The following is a 5,000-nucleotide window of genomic DNA, read 5'->3' as shown; positions in this document are numbered from 1 at the left end:
CATATAACTTAATTTCTTTTCAAATTACTTGCCAGCTATGATGAATTCAGAGATATTATCCAGTGATGGATTTTATCTGCGCAATCTTGCAATGTTTCTGTCGCCTGTCATTGGAGATGACTCCCGGTGGGAACTCTGTTACAGAAGCTCGACCCACGGAGATTCTGATTACAAGTTTCACCGTAAATGCGATGGAAAAAGCAACACGGTTACAATTGTCAAGAAAAACGATTTCGTGTTTGGAGGATTCACAGAGATCCCTTGGGGTAGGTATTCAATGTTCAGCTATCATTAATTCACGGTTTTACGTTGCTGCGATAAATTTATTGTTTTATTGCATACACGTGATTTTCAAGGATTTCGTCGCTTCTAAACATCGAAGTTATTTACTGCCAGAAGATAAATTAGACAAAATTTTCTGTGCAAAATTGTAACTTTTTTCCAAACTTCATCTACCCTCATAAATGGTGCAAAGAGCCCATATCATAAAATGCTTATTTACTCAGTTTAGGTCGGGCCAAACAGGAAATTAAAAATATATATATGGCCCGAGGACATGGCGCACGGATCTCTGCACTCGGTCCGTACGCAATGACGTCGGGCCAAATTTCCCGTCTGGCCCTGCTACTCACTGTTACAGCTGAAATAGATCTGAAAATAAGGTCTAAAATAGGTATACGATTTTTGGGTCAGGTATGAAATAGGGTAGGGAGAATCTCAGATTTTGGTGTGAAATCGAGTAAGGGTTTCAGGAGGCGAGCCGCACAACACCAACAAATTTTTCTGGGAGAACCATTACGAAAATGTTTTACTAATCCCTTTGACTTTTCAAATGGCGCTTATCCAAACACTCTTCAATACATTCGCAAACAGTTTGATTTAGACGCAATAAGACACTTGGTGACAAGATATATCATGTTTAGCTTCCATTTTATATCAGGGCCTAAAGTCCTTTCACTCCTGTAATCTAGAAGTTCATTCTCGTTACTAATGTCATAGATTTTTTGTTGGCTAGTCATGAGAATTTGGTGGTATCTCAAAACAATGTCCCTCAACTGATAATAACCTTTATTCGCAATAATTGTTCACCGGACAGTGTTTGAAATGGTGAGGAGAATTTGCATAATTATTACAGCTGGGAGTCAAAGCGTTCATAAGTGACTAAAGAGTGAATAAATTATCGCCCTCTCATTTTCCGTTTAAATACGCTATTTCTCTTTGATCAATTTTGAAGTACAATGAATGATTTTTCCTTCTTTCAGAATCCCCAGAAAACCATGAATTTGGTGCCACAGAAAAGGCGTTTATTTTCTCGCTACGAAACGCCGAAGGACTGCCGCCCTTCAAAAGCAATGTAAAAGATCCTTCCAAAGCGATACGTAACGTTGCACATGTCGGCCCTACGTTTGGAGAAAATGACCTCCTAATTGATAGGATTTCGGCAACTTCATCCTCAAATTTTGGTGACAACTACATTGTCCCAACAGGGGTTCAGAATAGCTTAACTCTTCTTGCCGGAGCTTCAACGTTTGAAGTAGATGAGGTGGAGGTGTTTTTCCTTCTGTGATTTAAAGCGCATGTACATAAGTACGTGGTTATTTTCTATTAGGGAGCTTAAGCAACAAGTGTTCATATTATCGCCCTATCATTTTTCGTTTAAATACGCCATTTCTCTTTGATCAATTTTGAAGTACAATGAACGATTTTTCCTTCTATCAGAATCGCCAGAAAACGGTAATAGGAAATTCGGTGCCACAGAGAAAGCGTTTATTTTCTCGCTACGAAACGCCGAAGGACTGCCGCTCTTCAAAAGCAATGTAAAAGATCCTTCCAAAGCGATACATAATAATAGATTTGTTGGCCCCACGTTTGGAGAAAATGACCTCCTAATTGATAGGATTTCGGCCACTTCATCCACAAATTTTGGAGACAAGTACGTTGTCCCAACTGGGGTTCAGAACAGGTTAACTCTTCTTGCCGGAGCTTCAACCTTTGAAGAAGATGAGGTGGAGGTGTTTTTTCTTCTTTGATTTAAAGCGCATGCACATAAGTACGTGGTTATTTAACAATTATTCGCCGAAGGCGAAGTGATTATCGGTGAATTGAATATTCACCGATAATCACTGAGACTGAGGCGAATAATTGTTTTAGTATAAATACACCGGTGATTATTTCAAAAAGAGAAAAAAAAACATTTCAACTCGAAATCATCTTCACTTACAGTGGCAAAACAACCACTGGCAGCCATTTTGTCCGTCGAGGTAATTATCGGCTGATATTCCGTGATAGCGAGCCAATGAGAGCGCGCGATTTTGTATAATCACCTGTGTATTTATACTAATTGCTATTAGTCATTTTCGTCACCAGAGCCTTAGATCGACACAAGGCTCTGGGAAACCGTTTCCAGGAGAACATGCGCCGTAGGGTTCTTGAACCTTACGGCGCCTGCTCACTCCTCGTGCTAACATGAATGCACCAATTAGGGAAGATTTGATTGTTCTTCACTAAAACCAAAGAGAAGATAGTTTGTTTCAGGGTTCCCGAGAGCTCTTATCTCCCTCAGTCAAGAGAAGAGCTCTGGGGTCGAGATTGGCTATTAATCAGCTTAAGCAGCGACAACGGCGACGGCAAGAAGAACGTGAAAAATTTGCATATTTAGTAAGCAAAATCAATAGCTTTGCACGCTCTGCACGTGCATCTTTTCACTTTTGTCCATTTCTTCATTTCTTTGCCGTCATCAGCAAATCAGCAACGTGAAATAGCCAAAATTGAGGTTTTGTGAAGAACGTCAGCACTTGAGGATAAATTTTCATTTTCTCCCCTAAATTAAGTGCTGTGTCGACCAGTGTCATTTTTGAAGAAATACCACACCCTTGTCATAATTAAATAGGATGAAATAGTCATGAAGCGATTAAAAGGACGCGAATTTATATTTTGTGATGACGTTCTCGTTGCCAGTCGCCGTTGCCGTTGCTCAAGCTCCCTATTGTCATGTAATCATCTGAAGCTGTTTTCATGTTAAATCAGACAGCACTCTTTCAGTGTGAGCCAGTATGAGGCAAACTGAGGTACTTGCCTCAGCCATTTTTTCGTGATTTTTTAAAATAAAGCGTGATTCCCCTATTGTCTTTTAAATGTACTCATCGTAAACACCTAAAATATCTACGAAGGGAAGTTAACCATGGACATTGCTTCAGTCATATTTTTCTTTTGGCCTACTAACGTATTTTTTGGGGTGTGTTGCTAAGGATGTAATAGTTGACTAATTTGAGAGAATTTGGCATTATTTTGGTCAGTTTCCAACTTTTTTAAACCAATGACCCTAAATATGACGTAGTCATGCCACGCCCATGGTCATGTGACCAATAAAAGAAAACTGTAAATTCGTCTACGTGCTACTCAATTTGGGTATTTATTTTTTTGCATCCAGCCAAGCCTGGTTTTCTATTTTGAAAAATGTTTTTTTTAGAGAGATAAAAAAGATGATTTGAAAAAATCAATGCTTAGCTATATTCTGTATTTGGAGGTAAAACGTGCCATATTTAAAAAAATAATAATAATTCAATTCAAAGACCGCCGGAAATTTAGCTTTTTCTCAAACCGGAAGTCAGGTCGTTAACGCATGCGCAGTTGATCTGAAAACGAGTTTGAGGAAGGGCGAGGAAAAACCTTCGATGCAAACAACAGTTCGTGTGGTCATTTTTGCTTGTGAGTGGGTTTCCTGGTCAGCTCACGATATGATGATGTCAGTCACCGGAAGTAACATCTCACTTCCTTAGCAACGCGCGAAAATTCGTCTGTGGGCCCTTAACATATTTAGTAAATTTGTAGTTATTCATTTATTTATGATTTTTTTTTCTATCGGAAACTCATTAAAGTTAAAGTTAAACATTACTCCCTCTTTCCTTAACATTCAGTCAGGAGAGCAATATAACCCTACACTGACTCCAATATAACATTACGTCTATGTAATCTCTATGTAACGGCATCTCCACATATCAAGATACTTTTAGACGAGTTCTTAAAGACCCTGTGACTCTTCGTTTTTTCAGTTAGAAATCCTGTACATATCGTCTATTCCATTTACTAGGTTTTCATTCAATTACTTATTATGTGTGGAGACACAGTGTACTACTTCAAAAATCCGTCAGAGTGTACCCACGGGTTTTTGCGGGCCTTTGATTTTCGGCCGATCCAGTTGGGTCCTGGTAACTAATGACGTCAAAGAAGTCAAGAATGTAATGCCATTCGGAATCGTCAGAACATGCACGGCATCCGAAGGGTAGCTATCGTCCGACATTTCTATAAAGGCTTTTCTATAAAGGATTTACAAAAAGGTCTGGATTTTCAACAAGACTTCTATTCTTACACTTTTGCACATTTCTTTCTGAAGGGATGCAATCAAGTTACTTCTTTGACGTCGTTAGTTACCAGGACCCAACTCGCCCAAGTGGCTCGGTCAGAATTTTTTTGGCGTATTAATCAAACATCCGCTAAAACGCGTGGATACACCATGAGGGAAATTTTTTTGAAGTACTACACTCCAGACACTATAGATATTTAAACAAAAAGTTAAAAAACGGGAAACAATGAGCGTCATAAGGACTTTAAATAGTTTGGCTATCACAAGTGATCTTTTTCAATTCCATTGACCAAATGCAAAAATGGCCCCTAACAAATCATTCTTTTGTCTTTGTGTTAATTAGCCTAACTAACCTCGTTTTACACCCCAAACTCTTTCAATTTTACACGTGTTAACGAGGATAGTTGAGCTAATTAACACAAAAACAAAGGAATAATTTGTTGGCGGTCATTTTCGCATTCGGTCAATGCACACTATTTTTTCATGCAAGACTTGGGATTGGCTGGAAAGGTCTGGTTTCGCGGGAAAATCAATCTAAATGTAACTCGGTCAGTAAAAAGGAAGACCTTAGACCGCAATGACCAGCATCAGGTTGCTGACCAGCGGTTTTCGTTAAAACAATGGTTTGCTGGGGGTG

This window comes from Montipora capricornis, chromosome 14, assembly GCF_036669925.1.
Source record: "Montipora capricornis isolate CH-2021 chromosome 14, ASM3666992v2, whole genome shotgun sequence".
Classification (NCBI taxonomy): domain Eukaryota; kingdom Metazoa; phylum Cnidaria; class Anthozoa; order Scleractinia; family Acroporidae; genus Montipora; species Montipora capricornis.
The sequence above is the reverse complement of the archived record's forward strand: the minus strand, read 5'-3'. Positions refer to the sequence as shown.